The sequence below is a fragment of the Sphaeramia orbicularis genome, chromosome 17 (assembly GCF_902148855.1).
Source record: "Sphaeramia orbicularis chromosome 17, fSphaOr1.1, whole genome shotgun sequence".
NCBI classification, from domain to species: domain Eukaryota; kingdom Metazoa; phylum Chordata; class Actinopteri; order Kurtiformes; family Apogonidae; genus Sphaeramia; species Sphaeramia orbicularis.
This window is the reverse complement of record NC_043973.1, coordinates 49699119-49720419: the sequence shown is the minus strand read 5'-3', so window position 1 is coordinate 49720419 and position 21301 is coordinate 49699119. Positions and strand designations below refer to the sequence as shown.

Below are 21301 nucleotides of genomic sequence, written 5' to 3'. Positions count from 1 at the left end.
ACAGTCTGAAATATCTAAAGAAAATTAAATGCAATTTGAACAATATTCTGCCTGTTACTAAACGTTTTGTGCCTTTGTAAATCTGATCTATAATGCACATGTATAAATGATAAAGTGACACACTTTTTATTAACCTGCCCTTTACATTTTACTCTATGTTTTATTGCTTCTTTTATACTTTCTTTATTAACTGTATAATGTCCTTGAGTGCCAAGAAAGGCCCCTATTAATAAAATGTATTATTATTATTATTATTATTATTATTATTATTATATTGCACTTATTTATATAAGAAATTTCAGTTTTTTCAGGTTATTCACATTTTTCTTTGTCTGGATAGTTTGTAAATGTAAATATTTTCTTTCTTTTTAATTAATTAATTAATTTATTTATTTATTGCACTAAAGCAAAAAAAAAAAAAAAGATAATATTATAAATAATAATAATAATAATAATAATAATAATAATAATAATAATAATAATAATAATAATAATAATGGACTTGTCATTATTTATTGGTTATTATGTTATTATTTTACTGGTCCAGCACCTACCTAAAAGAAAATGAGTTTCTCAATATTATTTATTTATTTATTTATTTGATTTGATTATTTATTTATTTATTTATTTTTACTGCAGTTTAGTTACTGTCTATAATGCACATGTATAAATGATAAGGTGACACACTACATTTTACTGTATTTTTTATTGCTTCTTTTATACTATCTTTGTTAACTGTATGGTGTCCTTGAGTGCCAAGAAAGGCCCCTATAAATACAATTTATTATTATTATGATGTTGTTGTTGTTGTTGTTGTTAATATTGCATTTATTCATGTAAGAAATTTCAGTTTTTTTCAGGTTATTCACATTTTTCTTCATCTGGATAGTTTGTAAATGTAAATATTTTCCTTTTTTTATTTCTTTTTTTGTTTGCACTGAAGCAAAAAAAGATAATAAGAATAAGAATAAGAATAAGAATAAGAATAAGAATGGACTTGTCATTATTTATTGGTTATTATGTCATTATTTTACTGCTCCAGCCCATTTGAGATCCAACTGGGCTGAATGTGGCCCCTACAAGAAAATGAGTTTCTCTATTTTTTGTTTTATTTTTTGTTTTTAACTGCTGTTTAGTCACCGTCAGTGAACTCAACACTTCCTGCAAATTTTTTTTTTTTTTTTTAATTTTTTACAATAAAAGCATAAGGGCTGAAATGGTTTACAGCCTCAGAACTGCTGGAATGATTTCAAATTAAAAGCGTTCATGTGTGCAGGAGTTTCATCGACAGTGGCATAACAGAAAGGAAAACAATGCATGAGGAGAGGCAGCGCTCTGTTGCATTGATGAATTGATGTTATGGAAATGTGTTCTGTGTTGAAAGTATGAAAAAAAAAAAAAAACGTAAGAAATGTTGACTTTGCATTACTGACAAAGAACATCGGATGCGTAGCGTAGAAAACAGGAAAATTAATTTTTGGTGGTATTACATTAACATAATTCCTGATAAGATGAAAACAATCGGTGGAGCTGAATAGGCGACTGTCAAGGGGGGAGGAAGGAAGAGGATGGGAAGTGAGGGAGAGAGTTTTGCAGGAAAAGGGGAGGACGGGATGGTGCAGAGAGAGAGAGAGAGAGAGAGAGAGAGAGAGAGAGAGAGAGAGAGAGAGAGAGACAGCGAGGGAAGACAGAGGAGTGGAAACAGGTGCAAATCCCAGAAAACCCAGAAGTCATCAATCTTCCAGTGAAGTGGAACAAGGCTGGCTGCCCCAGTTGGAGCCACACAGAAACCCTCCATGCTGCCAATGTATTACACTCATTCATTTTCATCTATCAGCAGCAGTTACTCCACCGCCGCAAGAGCAATTTGACAAGAAATATAGGTATGGTATTTTTCTTTAGTCATGCTTTTGCTTTCTCCATATTTTGCGTCGCATCCTTGAGGTAGCCTATACATGGATTTTTTTTTTTTTTTTTTCTTGTCAATCACTTTGCATGTCAGCCGTGAAAGTTCATCAAGTGTGAAGGAGGAAAATACACCATCCATGTACTGTATGTTTCCTGACCTTCAATTTGCATTTCAGTAGACCTCCAGAATATGATTAAGGAGTTAATCTCAAGCAAATGTATTCATGAACTCCTCTGTTCACAGCTTGGCATGAAATTAAAAAAAGAGCTCATGGTGTGATCTACACCTGTAAGCCAACTGTAAAATTATGTTTGATTACATTCAATTTGTTAATAGATAGATAGATAGATAGATAGATAGATAGATAGATAGATAGATAGATAGATAGATAGATAGATAGATAGATAGATAGATAGATAGATAGATAGATAGATAGATAGATAGATAGATAGATAGATAGAATTACTTAAAATTACTTAAATTAAATGGTTAAATATGTCGCTCGGCATCTCTGGGGGTGAATGGAGCTGTGGGCGGAGCTCGACCGGGCTGGACGCTAGGATTACACATGCTGATTGGAGGATCAGTGGAAAGGCTGAACCCTGTTTGATTGACAGCTATTTTCAGATCTACTCCTTCACTGACACAGTTCGGTTTAATACCGTCGCGCATTCTGCTGTGAAATCAGAGAAACCACCACCAAATGACTGGTTCATTTCTTGCACTGTAAATAAAACACACTCATTAGACTTCCTTGTTTCAATTTAACATAATTTTAAACGTTTTCTTGTTTAGTTGGTACGATACGACCATTTCCTTAAAAAGGAACAAAGGGCCGAATTTATGTTTAAATAACTTTACTTTTTTGTGTGTAAGCCGACAATGAGCTTCCCCTGTCTGAAAGACGAACAGCTGCCATAGATAGATAGATAGATAGATAGATAGAGCTACAGTTTTTTGATAGATAGATGATTCAATAGTGTATGGTTTAGTAATAGTTTCAATATAGCATGGAGAGCCAATGACTCGAAGAGCAAACTAAAATCGGATGGATGGATGGATGGATGGATGATAGTTAGATAGACAGACCGACCGACCGACCGACAGACAGATAGATAAACAACTGTGTAATACATCAGTATAATTTCACAGTCCAGTGCAGTAGTGAACTAGAATGTCCACATGTAAATATCATCAGTATCATCATGTACTCTAGATGAATTCCATCTGTTTTCACAGCAGCAGGGCCAAAGGTTCTGTCCTTCAAACAGGTGATTATTCCTCCTCTGATGTACGTCTTCGGTTTACTCTACTGTTATTTCTTACACACCATCATCATCATCATCATCATCATCATCATAATGCTGTGATGAACAAAGCCCAGAGGCACTTGAGAAGCTTCCATTGCCCTGAGCATCGAAACTATCTGCATACAAATGGCACTGGCTTTACATGTTAACATGACATCATTTACACGTCTAAAGCAAATCACGAAAACAGGTCTGTACGTCTGGGAGAGACTTTTACTGTCGGATTCAGGTTTCTAATGACTCTGGTATGACTATGAGCAGTAGTAGTAGTAGTAGTAGTTTATTCGGCTGTCAATCACTTCAAACAACAAACAAAACCAACACATCCACTGTTCCATATACAATGTGACCAAAAGCGTGTAGGTTGAAGTTCAGACCTATTTTGCCTAACCCTATTTACAACTAACACAATGTTTTCACATGAAAACAAACAAACAAACAATTTTCAGTGTAATCATTGCTAAATCTACAACAGAAGAGAATACATATTTAATTTAATTCAGATAAATCATGTCCTTACCTCAACTACCAACATTAATCCCAGTCTTTCAAACTGTATTTTCTTTCATCAACCCTGAGCTCTTCAGTAACACTGGTCAACAACAAATGTATTGTTTCAGTTTTTTGAGCTGATTTAGGATCATTTTGGTGCTGAATCCAAAAATCACATTAATTTTACTCAGTCAGGTCAACTTTCTGAACTATGCTACATATTGGCTTTTTAACATTTGTGCTTACATTTATGGGCATTTTCACATCATATGATACAAAATTCTTTCATATTTCTTGCTATAAATGAGTTCTGAAGATTTTACTTTTGCCAATTTATAATTAATGTTTTTTTTTAATATTACAGGTGAATGAAATGGCTTCGACAAGAAGATCTGGCAAAAATAAGGCTGACGTATTCTGCTACATCTGCGCTGAATACACCATTGTACCTAACAGGAATCAATAAAGTGTGCTTACCAATCTTATTTTGGTATTAATTATTATATTTTGTGAGAAGATCAAATTTTTCAAAATCAAATTAGTAAAAAAACCTGACCTGATTGAGAAAAACAGATGTCATTTTTGGATTTAGCGGTGCAAAATGGTCCTAATTCAGTTGAAAAAACCGAGACAACTTGCAAAAACATTTTTTTGTAACCCAGTGTAATAGTTCATTTGTACATCTCTTTAAAAGTTTTGTTTTAGACAGTTTGAGTTGATCTTCCAGGCCATTCCACAGATTAACCCCTCTAACAGAAATACATCTACTTTTTTTATTTGGTCTTGCCTTTGCTTTTTTTTTTTTTTTTTTTTTTTTTTAATGCTGGTTCCTCTGAGGCTGTACTGACTTTTCCTACATTCAAACATCTCCTGAATGTAAGGAAGGAGCAGATCATTATGTGCATGTGTTGTACATCATTACCACTGTATTAATGTCAACAAGATCATGTATTTTCAGTAAATTATGACGTATAATGATGTAGAACAGACTCATAATGGCCTCGTACCCGTGACCTCTGGTAACCTACGACCCATGACAGTCTCCTTTTACCCCAACAGTTATAAATTAATTTTACTGTGCAATAAAGTTAGTTAAATTTTAACCTTGCAAACCATATGTATCATTTATTTACCGCATGACATTAGATTACATATCTGTCTTATTTGGTGCGTATAAATCATTTATACAACAGCACTTACATGTATCATTCAGGAAAAGCGAAAGCGCCACAGTCCGATAACTGCCCCTCAGCCTTGTTATTTAACCGCATTATAACCCTATTAACCATACTTCGCGTTTACCTGCAAATATTTGCTAACGTCACTGGTTATTATGCATTTCTTCTTCTTCCGACATGATAATGGATCCTGTCTGTCTCTTATGATGCGTTTCAGAGTAATGGCTGCACTCCTGGATGTCATTTATACCTGTGTAGTCACTTACTCAGCTGAGATGTGACAGCTCGTCCCCATTAATGCAGACGCTACATCTCCATGTTAGCTGTGTTTATATATTTATTTATATATTTGGTATTGTCTGTCTGGTTTCCAATGATGAAACGCCACTTTTCCCTCCCTGAGTTGAAGTCCTTACTTATCCTTTTTTTTTTTTTTTCATGCATTTGCTTTGTAAATATGCAGTGTTTCCTCTTATAGCCTATTTCAGTGCTTGTCACAGTCTTTCATATGATTTTAAGTTACAGCAGAAACAATGTGTTAGAATTGATTAGTGTGACTCTTCGCACCAACAGAGAATCAATGCAGTCTGTCTGCTGGAAGCCGGACAAATGTGACAACTATTCTTAGACTGATGTTTCACTTTCTGAAGCTCATCAATACCGACTCAGAGGAAGTGTTGGAGATGTTGCTTAAATGAAATACGGTTTGACATACGGGGTTATTATTTTGGAGACAGCAGATGGTTGTACTGTGCATTAGTCTGCCTCTACGTCCAAACATCCTGATTAGTTCAGAACCCAGTCGGTGACATGATACCGTTCTTCATTCTCGCAGTGGACGACGGCCAATCCAGACCAAATTTTGACTGTATTTAATCAGCACAACATGAGAGACAAGGTTTTCCATATGAGTTACTTCCAAACTCTATTGTTTTTGGTTCTGTTTTTTTGTTTGTTAACACTTTAGCATCAAAACTATTGGTTGAATTCATACCAGATTTGATTTATAGATTGCCAGGGACCCAGAAAACATATTATATTTTGGGAAAAGTAGGTCAGAGTTCCAATTTTTATGATTTGTAAAAAATCTTCCCCTTTACTTATAATGGGCGAGATACGTGTGAGTGGTGTGGTTTGTTGTGCCTGGCACCACTTGTTTTAACCTGTTAAACCCTGACCATATTTTCAGGGGAAAAACGCCTAAACAGACAAACCCAAAGTAAATGAAGAATGACTCCACAATAATAAGGTTCATATGGATGTTCTTGGTGTCTGTGGACATTTACAGACCTCACAGAATCTATTCTCATTGTCTAAAATATTGTATCTGTTACTCTGCCTGAGTAAACTGGAACAAACTAAAAGAGAAATTAGAATTTTTTATCCTCGCCTTTTTTTTCCGGCTGGATTGACGATGATATGCATAAATTAATTGTTTGTGTTGGAGATTTTTAATAGCGTATATTTCACCCCACAAAGATTAAAAATCATGTTTGAACATTAAAGTTTGCACTAGAATACACTTTTGATGTACTTTTATTAACATTAGGGTCTAAACTTTGAGCAAAAGTTGAAAAAGGACATCCATTGTCCTGATTTATTATATTTTTATAGTAGATGAATATTAATATAATTTTTTAGGCCGGCAGGCGGGCTGATAGGGCTAAAGGTTAAGTAATTCCTTTTGCACCCCAAAACACATGTGGAAGGATACCTGAGTAAGTAACAATGCTTGAATCCCCGCAGGAATGCTTGGGTTTTTTCAGTATTTTACATGTTCAAACAGGGGCTGCGGTAGAGGACACCGGTACATAAATCTGCAATTGATAAAGAATTCTAACTAGTCATAGAAACGTTAGCTTACCTTGTCATTGCTGATCACAGGGATCATGCTAACGAGCTTCTGTAAAGCAGGGTTCGGCTGCCTACACAGCCAATGCATGCGACACATGTGACGTACGCGAGCGACACATTTCTTTTCATAGTTATTACATTGAACACAAGTGAGCCAGGTGACGCGTAAATGCAATCGTGCATCATGGTGGTCAATGCGTCTTGATGCGTCGCAATGTGTTCGAGTCTGCTTGTCTTTGCGTTAACTATGAAACGCCCTTAGGGTTAGTAATGAGCATACGTCCATGTGGATAACACTGGGTTACAAAAAAATGTTTTTTGCAAGTTGTCCAGGTTTTTTCAACTGAATTCGGACCATTTTGCACCGCTAAATCCAAAAATGACATCTGTTTTTCTCAATCAGGTCAGGTTTTTTTGCTAATTTGATTTTGAAAAATTTGATCTTCTCACAAAATTGATTATATTTTCATGACTTTATTGGTTGATTTTTTATATAGTTCTCACCCAAAATAGGTTTTAAGAGAAAAATCATAAAACTGAAATCATTTAAGCACTATAAGCCCGGAATTTGTATTTACTAAAATGCTTGAATTACAATGTACTTAAATGATTTCAGTTTTATTCCATTACTATAAAATGTTCAGTATATTCCACTAATTTGTAGACATAGTCGAAAGTACGAAAAAGTTTAAGTTGAATGGATTTAAATCACTCAGTTTTGGTCCTGACCACACCTTTTTATCCGTGCATTGCATTGTGGGTATTGGGCATGTTGTTGTAAATGTGTTCTTTTTCTGTGCAGGGGTTCAGCGGGGTTGTGCTGTTAGTGTTCATTTGGACTGAATGCGTGTATGGCAATATTTATTGGCCTTTTTGTGTTTGTTTGTGTATTTTCGTAGAGCTGCACCATGAGTCAGAACCAGAGGAAGAACTATGGCTTTACTGTTCATCTAGGATAGATCTTGTTTGAAAAAAAATCTTTGTGCCATGCCAAAATGATAGCACTTCTTGCACTGGTAAATTACACTGTGCTATTTTCTTGCTTAACTTCTATCCACGCTGTGATATATTAAAATGAACGATTTCATAAAGCAATTTATATTGCAAAAGATTTTTATTTAAATCAACTTGGAGTGAGTCCAATGCACTGATGATATAAAGTTAGTGATTATCCGAAGCAACTGACATTACAACAAATTTTGAGTGAAATTAACTTGGCATTTAGTGTGTTGTACTTAAAATAACAATTCCATTCAAATCAAGCATTTAAGTTTAATACACTCAAGTTTTCATTACTCAGTACTTAACCCATAAAGACCCAGTGCTATTTTTGTGTCAGTTCTCAAATGAATTTTTCTCTATATTCAACCTTTCTTAAGTGATTTATCACCATTGATTGTAATATTATCATCCCTGTTATGCATTTTTTCAGTGTAAATCATGTATTTTCCAATATTTAATTCCCTGATCATGTAGATGTTCATAAAAGCTGATTAAAGTTGAGGGTCATTATACCACAAACAGAGAAAACTGAAGAAACGTGACTTTTTCAGCAAAGATATCAATAACCGAACATAAAAACAAGTGTTTCCATCCACTGTCATTGATCCAACTCCATGGGTTTTACTGGTGAATCAATGTTGTAGAAGATGACGGTGTTACCATGTTCACTTCGGAGCCTCTGAACGTCCACAAATGGGTCATATCTGATGACCATGAAAAGGTGACAAACTGTATTTTACACCAGTTATTTACATGGATTAATATAATTAATAGATCAACAGATATTAAACAGTTTAGATCAGTAGATGGTGTGTGTCGCCAGTGACTCTTTGGGTCTTTATGGGTTAAATTTTTTAAGGTAACCGGTTTACTCAATTTTTTTAAGAAAACCTAAATTTATCCGGTCTTACAGTGAGTGCATTGTAATTAAAGCATTTTAGTAAATACAAATTCTGGGCTTACAGTGTGTAGAGTGGAATTGCAAAAAGTCCGACAGTACAGATGAGATGAACCAGAGCTTCACCGACACTAGTTTTGGAAATGCACTGAATATACCTGCGCTGGTTTTTGGTTTTGTCTGCTCCCTGTTGACTAGGTGTGAAGTTTCAAAACTATGTTCTGTGAGATGTGCAGATATCTTGCAGGTTATGTGTCCAAACTCTGCAGCGGGAATTGTGTTTTGAGTTGCAATGACAGGAAATGACAACCTGAGAACATTGTGTACAAACAGGAGTGTAATGTAGCTTGTGTTTTGCATGAGAACTGACTCAGGCTTCGTGTTTGGTCCACTTCTTAGAAGGCAGACCAGACAGCGCTGTCAAGGATTTGTTCTGGTGAGATTCCTTGTAATGTGTTAGTCAATCACTAGTGTAATGTGGAAAACAACGTGAACTCTGAGATACCCCGTTATATAAAAGATAGTCATGTACTGATCAGACTTTTTCACTTGTACACGTAGAAGCGGTGTGAGCTGACGCTTGTGTCTGCTACCAGCTCCGCACTAGGTTTGTGGATGAGGAGGAATGACAGGGGGATTTAGTCTGCAGAAAACATCCAATTCAGGAGGTTTTTGACAAACACAGGCCTCCTCGTGGGGTCTGGAGTCTGACTGAGCTGTTGGATTTACCACACTGGGTTCTATTCAATGAACGCACGATCAGATGAGTAAAAGTGTTCAATGAAATAAAGGAAAACATATTCATCAGACTGTGTTGGTACAATAATAATGTCCAATCCAAGGAAAAATTCCCACCCCATCAGGAGAATTTTCAGCTTCAACTTTAGAGTTTTTTTTTACTTCCAAAGGGGCAGTTGGTTGTACGTCAGCTGTTTAATGTTGTTTAGTTGTAGTTTTATTTGGTGTCTTTGCATGTTTGAAATAAAGAAATAAATCAACAACACAACATCAGTGACACACAACATACGTTATGGTAAGAAATGAGATGAAGAGTAAGGTGAGCTCAGAAACATCAGCCAGCCAGCCAGCCATATATCATCTGTCCATCCATCCATCCATATATCATCCATCCATCCATCCATCCATCCATCCATCATTCATCCATCCATCCATCATCCATTTATCATCATCCATCCATCCATCCATATATCCATCTATATATCCATCCATCCATCCATCCATCCATCCATCCATCCATCCATCATCCATCCATCCATCATTCATCCATCCATCCATCCATCATCCATATATCATCTATATATCCATCTATATATCCATCCATCCATATATCATCATCCATCCATCCATATATCCATCTATATATCATCCATCCATCCATCCATCATCTGTCCATCCGTCCATCCATCCATATCCATCTATATATCCATCCCTCCGTCCGTCCATCATCCGTCCATCCATCCATCCATCCATCATCCATATATCATCATCCATCCATCAATCCATCCATCCATCCATCCATATATCATCTATATATCCATCTATATATCCATCCATCCATATATCATCATCCATCCATCCATATATCCATCTATATATCATCCATCCATCCATCCATCATCTGTCCATCCATCCATCCATCCATATATCCATCTATATATCCATCCATCCGTCCGTCCATCATCCGTCCGTCCATCCATCCATCCATCCATCCATCCATCCATCCATCCATCCATCCATCCATCCATCATCCATATATCATCATCCATCAATCCATCCATCCATCCATCCATCCATCCATCCATCATCCATCCATCCATCCATCATCTGTCATACATCCATCCATCCATCATCCATATATCATCCATCCATCCATCCATATATCCATCTATATATCCTTCCATCCATCCATCCATCATCTGTCCATCCATCCATCCATCCATATATCCATCTATATATCTGTCCATCCATACATCCATCCATCCGTCTGTCCATCTGTCCATCCATCCATCCATCCATCCATCCATCCATCCATCCATCCATCATCTGTCATCCATCCATATATCATCATCCATCCATCCATCCATCTATATATCCATCCATCCATGTATCATCATCCATCCATCCATATATCCATTCATCCGTCCGTCCATCCATCAACCATCTATATATCCATCCATCCATCTATCCATCCATCCATCCACCTATCTCTCTTAAACCCATAGTAGGATACAGTTGTGGTGGTTTAAGCAGATCAGGGTTTGCATCATGTTTCAGGCAATGACTTCTCTCTTTTTGTGTCACTTCCTCTGACCCTTTTCGTCTAAACGATGCATCCCACACTGTATAAAAAAAGCGCTCCAGGGCTACCCCTGTGCATCAGAATGTGACACCCTGACCAAGCCGAGTAGGTGTCAGGATGTAATGAAATGGGGTTGAACATGTGTAAATATGTGTAGAAAGCTGAGATTCCTTTTATTTTGACAGGAATGAAATAATACAGATACAAAAGAAGCTAAATAATTGTGATGCTGTCAGTATTTTTTGTGTTTTGTTTATGCGCTAAACATTAGAGACAAGGGCAAGTCATGCTGAAGTGAAAAGTTTATGCATCACAGTGTTTTTTTTTACAGTACAATCATATCACATCAACAAAGAATTTAGTGCCCATTTTGAGAAAAAGAAAAACAACAGAAAAACCAATGTTAAGAATTCAAACTTACCGGAGGATGCAGAAGATGAATTTTCCAACAACCTGTCAGAAGAAGAAAACAAATCTGTTAGAAAGCTGTAACAAAAATACAACAAGTTCCACAGGAGTGTATGTTCAGTCCATTAACACAAAACCATGTGCATGAAATTAACATAACATTAAACATAATAAATCATCTCCTCCTCGACAAGAGTGCTGATCAGGTATGTAGAGGAATAGTCTCAGATTGTTCATGAATGTGTATTAGATGATCTACGACTGAAAATAAAAATAAGATTTGCATCCAACAATTTATGTGCAAATGTTTGTTCCAATCCACAAACAAAGAGGATCTGAAATTCCAGGCTGATTTTGAAATCTAGTTGCATCTCACACCTAAGGGAAATCTTCGAGGATAATCTTCTGTAATCTCAGGCATGCACAGACTAGAAGATTTACAATGAAAAAAAAAAAAAAAAGCATAAGCTGGAATTAAATGAGGACATATTCAGGGAAACGCAGTGGAAAACAGATAAGTAGTATGTTAGTTAATGTTAGCCTAAAAAATACTAAATGTTGTGGCTTTGTTGAAGAAAATACTGACATTTTCATTAAAAATATCATTATAACATTTATTGGAAAACCCAACATAGACTTGAGTATAAGAAATGGGTTAAACTGATGACAGAGAATACATAATTTGAACTAATGATAATTAAATTACACAGTTACACGAATCATATTTAACCCATAAAGACCCAAAAATCCACCAACAACCAAAACCATCTACTGATCTAAACTGTTTAATACCTGTTGATCCACTAATCCTATCAATACATGTCAATAATTGGTGTAAAATACAGTTTGTCATCTTTTCATGCTCATCAGATATGACCCATTTGGACGTTCAGAGGCTCCGTAGTTACCGTGGAAACACCATCATCTTCTACAACATTGATTCACCAGTCAAACCCATGGAGTTGGATCAATGACAGTGGATGGAGACACTGGGTTTATGTTCAATTAATGATGGATCTGACTGAAAAAGTCATTTTTTTCTTCAGTTTTCTCTGTTTTGATATAAAGACACTGAATTTATTCTGAATTTTCATGAATACCTAAAAAAAAAAAAAACAACAAAAAGTAAATAGGAAAATACATGATTTACAGTGAAAAACGCAAAATACAGAGGATAATATTCTCATAAATCAGTTAAGAAAGATTAAATAGAGAAAAAGATTCATTTGGGAACTAACACAAAAGTAGCACTGGGTCTTTAATGGTTAATGAACTGGAAGGTCTTATTGGTCTTTAGTGTTAAACTTTAGTTAATTTCTGTTTCTTACTTAATTTCAACTGTATTTTATCCGTTTTATGTATGGTAATAAACTCCTGTCTCTGATTGGATATTTATTTACTTATTTATTTCTTCATTTTGTCCAGTCATAATTGGGCTTTGTGTTGATGAATACTAAGACTGTTAAGATAATGCTGTCTTAATTAGTCTGTGTTGTTTTTTTTTTTTTGTTTTTGTCATCAAAAATTCAATAATAAAAAAAAAAAAAAAATGTAATCAAAAAAACAAGGTTATCCATTTGGTGCCCTAATTTTAGCAGATAATCTTAGCCTTAACCCAAAACCAGGCAACTCTAAATATAGGAAAGGGCAAAATACAGTAATGACTGTAATGACTAAAACGATTGTGTGAAGGGCAAGTAATAAAAGCAAAGGAAAAGGAAAAGATCATTTTTATTGTAGCTATGCAGTACTGTGGTTAAGAGCCCTGACAGGAGAATGAGCCTAACATAGATGCTTTTGATAGCTGGACCTGCAGAAAACCTGCAGGGCATGGGTAGACCATGCAAACTCCATAAAGAAAGACCCTGGTCCAGCAGAAGATCAAACTTGGAAGCCTCTTGCTGTGAGGCTGAGCACTGCAACACTCCAAGTGACTCAAAAGCAGAGATTACACAAGAGCCAGAGCAAAAGTTAAAGCTAAATCCATTATTTACGGGGGGAAAGTAGCCATACCAGCTCAGTCAGTGTGGCAAACGGGTAAAGACAATCTACAGACATGAAACAAACACATCACATAAACAAAAGAAGAGCTTGACTGCAGTGAGAACCAACAAAGATGGAAAATGGACGACAAACAAAGGACAAGCAACCAATAGAAAAGAGGTGAACTGACCAAAACTGGACAGAAATGGACAAAAAAAAAAAAAAAAAAAACTATATGTATAGAAGATCAATATATTAAAATTGAGACGTAACAAGTGGTTCCAGGCCCAACAAACCCCGCCCCTTGCATGTATTGTAGCTTATTTTGGCATCAATCCAGCCGATGTCATCATGTCTATGCATGTGCTGATGTCAACATATCAATTGTCTCTACATATGTGACAAGTTTGAAGCAAACTGAAACAAAATTGATGTTTTTATAGACGGGAAATTTTGCCCATTATAAATTAATGGGGGGAAAAAAAGATTTTAACCCAATATAACCCAAAATCCTTTTTTTTTTTAATCACAATTTTTTTTTTTTTTTTTTATAAAACTGAGCAAATAGTGAGATTACACAATAAACAGAACAATCATGGAAGTATAAAAGCCAATAGTGCAGCATAAAAGTTAAAATTAAGTGTATTATTTAAACCATAAAGACCCAAACACCCATCATCAACCAAATCCATCCACTGATCTAAACTGTTTAATACCTGTTCATCCACTAATTCTATCAATACATGTAAATAATTGGTGTGAAAAGCAGTTTGTCGTCTTTTCATGGTCATCAGATATGATCCATTTGGACGTTCAGAGGCTCTGTAATTACCGTGGAAACACTGTCATCTTCTACAACATTGATTCACCAGTAAAACCCATGGAGTTGGATCAATGACAGTGGATGGACACACTGGGTTTATGTTCAGTTAATGATGTATTTTACTGAAAAGGTCACCTTTTCTTCAGTTTTTTTTCTTTTGATATAAAAACCTTTGAATTTACACTGAATTTTCATAAATATCTATCTATCTATCTATCTATCTATCTATATATATATATATATACACACACAAATAGAAAATTAACTATCGTAAAATACATGATTTACAGTGACAAATGCTAAATACAGAGGATAATATGATAATAAATGGTAATAAATCACTTAGGTAAGGTTAAATAGAGAGAAAAATTAATTTGGGAACTGACACAAAAGTCACACTGGGTCATTATGGGTTAAAAATTCATTAAAAAAATTTCAACTTTTCCCAAAATATAATGACATCTATTCTGGGCCACAGTCAATAAACCCAATATGATATGAATTCAACCAATAGTTTTGCTGCTTAAGTGTTAACAAAGAAACAAACCAAACCCAAAACACTACCCTTGCCTCCCCTTGGGATCACTAATGAGTAGAAGTGGATCTGTATCTACATCTGTATTACATACATGAGTAACCAGTACTTAAAAGATGTATGTATTTAATGTATGATGTGTGCAGTTGTTAAATTGTTGTGAACATGTCCAACTTGCTGAATATTTGTTTTTGTGATCAAGGTTCAAAGTTCATTTATTGTTATTCATTCAATGTAGCACATGAAGAACAAAATGTGCAGGTCTCATAAGATAAGAACAGGATAAAAAAAACAAACAAACAATATCTAAAAAAAAAAAAAAATAGACACCTAAAAAACACATATATAAATAGAAACCAAAATGAGAAGGGAAAAAACAAAATTCTGCAGACTTCAGAAAATGAACTTTTTCATTTCTAGATCACGTTTGTGACCATTGAGAGCCTATTTTCTCCCCACACTCAGGAGCACTCTGCTGGTATTTCTTGCCGGAAGCTGAATTATTGTACATCAATATTTATGTAAGATCGCAGCAGTACTGGAGGCTGTGTATTTTTCCATATTTTAAAAGAATTGTGTCTGAGCATACAGATGGGCAGTGTACAAATGATTTATGATGCAGGAGGGATGCCGGGAATCACTTTGAATATACAGGAAATTCAGATTACATATGCTTGAAGAAATACATGCATATATAAAAATACATGTATAAACAATAAGTGTGGATTATTATTTCAATGATTATACTATAAAAACACACTGACTGTATTTACATGTGCACCAAACACAAATTATGAAATTAAATTCTGACTCCGACAGGTATAAATGGAGCATTTTCCAACTAAGACAAAGGATATGCTGATATTATTCCAATTTTATGAAGATTCTTTGGTCATGTATATAATGTATGTAGAAAATTGATCTAATATGTGCGTTTGGAAGACATGGATGAAGAAATATGCACATTTTTGCCCAGACAGAGAAACATAATTAATGATAAATATTATAACAAAGGACACCGATAGGTTAATGGATATGAACAAATATCGACCTTTATCCAAGGGTGTTTGAAGGAATAAAAGAAGGAGGCTACGTTCATGAGTGGACCTTCTGCCACCAGTGGAAAATTAAAAAAAAACAAACATCATTACCTCCACCAAGGAATGGCGGAGGTTATGTTTTCATCGGGGTTTGTTTGTTTGTTTGTTTGTCTGTTAGCAAGATAACTCAAAAAGTTATGGACAGATTTGGATGAAATTTTCAGGAAATGTTGACACTGGCACAAGGAACAAATGATAAATTTTGGTGGTGATTGGTGTGTGTGTGTGTGTGTGTGTGTGTGTGGGGGGGGGGGGGGGGGGGTGGCTGATCTGCCTTGAGAAGGAGCTGAGCTGAGGGGCAAAGCTCTCGATTTACCGGTCAATCTACGTTCCTACCCTCACCTATGGTCATGAGCTTTGGGTCATGACCGAAAGGACCAGATCCTGGATACAAGTGGTCCAAATGAGTTTCCTCCGCAGGGTGGCTGGGGGCACCCTTAGGGAAAGGGGGAGGAGCTCAGTCACCAGGGAGGAGCTCGGAGTAGAGCTGCTGCTCCTCCACATCCAGAGGGGCCAGCTGAGGTGGATTGAGCGTCTGTTTCGGATGCCTCCCTGGGGAGGTGTTTCGGGCATGTCCCACCAGAAGGAGACCTTGGGGAAGACCCAGGACACGTTGGAGAGACTATGTCTGTGGGCTGGCCTGGGAACGCCTCGGGGTCCCCCCGGAAGAGCTGGAGGAGGAGTCTGGGGAGAGGGAAGTCTGGGCGTCCCTGCTTAGACTGTTACCCCCGTGACCCGGCCCCGGATAAGAGGAAGAAAATGGATGGATGGATGGATGATCTGCCTTGGTGGAGGTCTGTGCTCTCTGAGTGCTTTTCTAGTTTTTAATGTGGTACAAATCGTTGCATTTTCAGTAGCCATGTAAAGGAAGGACATGTGTCTGTTTTATAGGGGTGTAACGGTCCAGAAAAATTTCGGTTCAGTAAATTTTCGGTACAAGGGTCTTTGGTTTGATACATTTTCAGTGCAGTGAAGGAGACCAATTTCATTTAAAACTAGAAAAGCACTTAGAGAGCGCAGACCAGGCAAGGCAGATCAGCCCCCCCCCCCCCCCACACACACACACACACACACACCAAAATTTTATCATTTGTTCCTAGTGCCAGAATCAACATTTCCTGAAAATTTTGTGAAAATCCATCCATTACTTTTTGAGTTATCTTACTAAAAGACAGACAGACAAACCCTGATGAAAACATAACCTCCACCATTCCACTTGGCGGAGGTAAAAAAACGTAACCTATACCGATCTCCACAAAACAATGCCTGCACACCGCTCTTGTTCTGTCCACTTGTCTCTCTCCATCAACATAACTGTCAGAAAGTCTGACCTTAGGGAAGACAGAGGGTCTTCAACTCTGGCTTTGTACCTGTGACGCTGCTCTGAGCTGCCATACTGGTTTACATTCAGCATGTGTATGGTGCGTGGACCCTGGGGCACCGTTAAGGGGGGGTAAACATGACAAATTCATGGGGCCCAGCATTTGTGGGGGGCCCACAGAGCAGTGGAGGGGGTCCAAGGGATACAGGTTAGAAGTTGGGAAAATTTCATGTAAGATCTGCTGTATAATAGAGGCACAGAAGTCATAGAAGTTTCAGTTTTGTGTGACGCCAGCGTATCCTGTGTTAGTTGTTGGTTGTATGTGGGATGTCTTTGGTGATGGGTCAGTGTGTTTTGTGTACTGCTGCTGTCGTAACCAAACTATTTCCTGCAAAGGATCAATAAAGTATCTATCTATCTATCTATCTATCTATCTATCTATCTATCTATCTAGTTATGGACCACACCCCCACAAAAACATGTGCAATACTGCAAAAATGACTCCAAACTGGTAAAAACGCTCAGACAAACTATTGTTTCTGTCTGAACTAAAACACTGTGGATAAAACTGGACATAACAGATGCAGAGGTTTTAATCTGTCATGAAGGTGAGCAACAAGTTAAGTTATAAACTAAAAGTTAACTTATCTGCGTGTTTGGGTCGTCAAAGTGTATTCTTTATGTGGATTTTGTCATATCTGGTCATTGTGGTCCATCTCCTGAAGGTGTCAGCACTGACGTCAATCTACTGCAGGTCATACACTTACTATAGAAGTAGATTTGAAGTTTCAGGAGCAGCCTAATTATGATAATATGATAAAAGACAAAATGCAAAATTGGGGTGGTATCATTGTTTTCCAGTCTTCACATATTCCATGTCCACATAGATGCACACAAACCAGAGCTTATAAAAATCTTCACTTTGGAAAGCTTTAGTAAAAATCTGTTCTGTGTGACATTAAACACTATTTACATGCGGACGACAAACCCAAATATAGAGAAACACCACCAGGAATGTACTTTGTTTCTATTTTTTACACACATTTTGGTTATGCAATGTAAATGCTGTCAGATGAGTTTATTCTAATTTGGTTTAGGCCTATTTTGTTCATTGTTCTGGCTTTAAGTCTTAGGACAGGAGTGAGTATTTCAAATGTTATTATGTTCAGTTATTTGATGATGAGAATGGGGGTGGGATTAAATAAGTTTTTCTTCTTCCCACTCCTTTTTGAGCATAGATGAATGATTTTTTTTTTTTTTTGAATTTGCATGTACTCTGTAAATGCTCGAAGTAAACAAACGAATGAATGAATGAAAAATACCCTCATTACTGTGGACAGAGTGTAAAATACCTGGTCAGTATACACCAGGTCCCATAAAAAATGAATGAATGAATTAACCCTTCACAGAGCCTGGGGTGCCTTAAAGGAGGGGTAAACATGACAAATTCATGGGACCCAGCATTTCCAGGGGGCTTAGTGGATATAGGTTAAAGTTGTGAAAATTTTGTGTAAGCTCCGGAGTAAAAGAAAGGCACAGAAACTGGGAGTCGGACGTGCAAAGTTAAGCTTCATTTCACGGCAGTTGTAGTTCTTACGGCACTTATGAAACACATCTCTATACCTCCAGTCCCTACACAACGTACATACACGCCACCCCCCCGCTCTGACGACACATTTACTGGCAATTTATTTTCTGAAGGGCCCACAACATTTACCTTCCATGTGGTCCACAATTGGTAGCGGTACCCCAGCATAGGGCACTCATTGAAATACTCTGAAATCCAAAATTTCAACCTTAGTGTATTACTGGACATTATCATCTACATCATTGTTGGTTGCCGTGACAACTGTCTCCCTCCTCTTGCCATAAAACATCTAAGCAGCACTTGCTAAAAAGTAAACACATACAATAAACCAACTGTTCTAAGGTCATAAACTGGCCAAAATCACTCATATTCACTATTTACGGCTTCAAAATGTCTATAAAATCTCTCTGAATCACTGTATCGTGTCAAATAAAAGCCAACATGCTTCTGGAGCTCATCGCGGCACGGGATTGGCCCCGTATTTAATGTTTGTGGAAATTACCAAAAATAGTCACTTGCCCAATAAAGAGTCAAATCGTTGAGGGACATTGTGTGTTTGTTAGGAACTATTTTCATTGGCGGATTAATTCATATTTGGTGCCCCATTAGGTACTTGGCAGAAAGATGGTGTGTGTGGGCCTGAGTGTAATGAAGGTGGAACAGTGCAACAGTGTGGCGCACTGTTGGGATTTTAATGGGTTTTGGACAACACTGAAGCTGTGTGACAGAGGAGGAAGACGTCTCAATGATAGTATTTGTTATTAGGATTGTACTGGAAAAGAATCTAAATCTTACCTGGTGTATTTTTCTCATTTGAAGTCAAAATATCTCACAGCACTTAAAATAAGACAATCACCTCCAGAGTAACTTTTCAGTGAGATATACAAATGTATTTTTAGACAACAGATCTTGGAAATCTTATTTTAAGAAATCTTACCAAGATCATTTTTACTTGATCCATTGGCAGATTTTTTTTTTTTTTTTTTTGCTTGAATTAAGAAGAAAAAAAAAAAAAAAAATCTTGAATTAAGCAAAAAAAAAAAAAATTAAATAAGCAAAAAAAAAATTCTTGAACTAAGCAAAAATATCTTGAATCAAGCAAAAAAAAAAAAAAACAAAAATCCTTGAATTAAGCAAAAAAGTCTTGAATTAAGAAAAAAAATATCTTGAATTAAGAAAAAAAATCTTAAATTAAGCAAAAAAATCTTGAATTAAACAAAAAAATATAAATTGAACTAAGCAAGAAAGAATCTTGAATTAAGCAAAAAAAAAAATTCTTGAATTACGCAAAAAAATTCTTGAATTAAGCAAAGAAGTCTTTAATTAAGCAAAAAATAAACATGAATTAACCAAAAAAAATCTTGAATTAAGCAAAAAAAAAAAGTCTTGAATTAAGCAAAAAAATCTTGAATTAAGCAACAAAAAAAAATCTTGAATTAAGCAAAAAAAAATTCTTCAATTAAGCAAAAAAATCTTGAATTAAGCAAAAAAAATTTTGAATTATGTAAAAAATATTGAATTGAGAAAAAAAAATCAATTAAAAAAAATCCTGGATTAAGCAAAAAAAAAAAAAAAAATGTTGAATCAACCAAAAAAAATTTAATTAAGCAAAAAAAAATCTGGGATCAAGCAAAAAAAAAACAATCTTGAATTAAGCAAAAAAAAAAATCTTGAATTAAAAAAAAAAAAAAAAAAACTCTGCCGATGGAACACGTACAAATTATCTTGGTAAGATTTCTTAAAATAAGATTTTCCAGACCTACTGTCTAAAAATCAGTTCTTATATCTCACAGAAAAGTTACTTTTTAGGTGATTATGTCTTACTTTAAGTGTGATGAGATATTTGACTAGAAATGAGAAAAATACACTTGGTCAGATTTAGATTTTTTCCAGTGTATATTTTCAGTTTGGGTTATTTATGTTGTTTTTTGATAAGGACCAAAAATACTTCTTCACCCATATTTGTCCTGCTCCATGTTGCATTTCCTATACCACACCACACATATATGAAACACATATACAGGATAGATGCCTAAAGCAGAGACAAACTCCCTGAGCATAGCAGGAAAAAATTCAAATGGCAGGATTAGAGTTAAATGAGATGTGTGCATGGACGCTTCCAGGCACTGAGTGAGTGTTCATTCACTTCCTTATAGCTGAGATGCAGGACATCTCTCTGTGCACAGCTTCCTTTTTTTTTTTTTTTTTTTTTCTTTGGAGATGCCCCAGTTGTTTTCCAAAGCCAAAGCTGAAGCTCCAGTCAACCAGCAGAGCTTCAGCAGACAACCAGTGAGGATTTAACCCTTTACTGGGATGAGAGGAGCTGCTGCTGCTGCTGGAGATGAATGGAAGCATTATGCCACACTCTGCTATTCTTAGTGCTGATGTAATCCAATTATGAATATAATGTTGATGATGAGTTACCGGCAGCGTTACATCTGTTTAATCCACTAGGGGGAATCCTTTAGATGTTTCTATTCTTTTGTTTTTCCCTGCATTTCTCTATTTCTGCATACCTTTGTGGATGTTCATGCAGTTTATATGATCACATTCTATTATTAATCCTTTATTGGGCAAGTG

At 36.0% G+C, this 21301-nt stretch overlaps 1 protein-coding gene across 1 annotated transcript in view; it reads right to left on the bottom strand.

The window, feature by feature from the left end:
- Positions 1–21301, bottom strand: part of LOC115437735 (cadherin-12-like) — a 291164-nt gene that overhangs the window by 253423 nt on the left and 16440 nt on the right. Inside the window, exon 2 of the mRNA XM_030161060.1 lies at positions 11385–11416. The gene's annotated coding sequence lies outside the window, so the exon portion shown is untranslated. The remainder of the gene's footprint in view (positions 1–11384; positions 11417–21301) is intronic.